Genomic DNA, 333 nt, shown 5'->3' with positions numbered 1-333 from the left:
ATATCTATTTTCAATTTTATTGTCTATATAAAAATACATTTTCTTCTTTAAAAATACGTATTTTTACAGGTCACTGGTTTTATGTTTTTCTTTTAAACTATAATTTGACCTTTTATCATTGGTATTTCATATCAACTGTTTTGTCATAACCGTCGTTCTTGACAGGTAGGTTTTGAACCTTAGTCCAGTAGCGCGCTCTAGCAGAAGTCAAAAACAAACTCTTTACACCATTCAGTACTAATCTTTCCCTCCTCTATGACACAACGTAAGTCTCATATTTGTTTCATTATTCTTTTCCTTTCTCCATATACTACCTTTTCCTATTGTATATAT

The 333-nt window shown here is 30.0% G+C and overlaps 1 protein-coding gene across 2 annotated transcripts in view; it reads left to right on the top strand.

Moving 5' to 3' along the window:
• LOC106683754 (limbic system-associated membrane protein) overlaps nucleotides 1–333 on the top strand; it is a 299,259-nt gene that overhangs the window by 207,080 nt on the left and 91,846 nt on the right. The window lies entirely within an intron of this gene.

Source organism: Halyomorpha halys, unplaced genomic scaffold (assembly GCF_000696795.3).
Source record: "Halyomorpha halys isolate HHAL.00 unplaced genomic scaffold, Hhal_1.1 Scaffold513.1, whole genome shotgun sequence".
In the NCBI taxonomy this organism is placed as follows: domain Eukaryota; kingdom Metazoa; phylum Arthropoda; class Insecta; order Hemiptera; family Pentatomidae; genus Halyomorpha; species Halyomorpha halys.
Note: the sequence above shows the minus strand (reverse complement) of the source record. Positions and strands in the feature narration are given on the sequence as shown.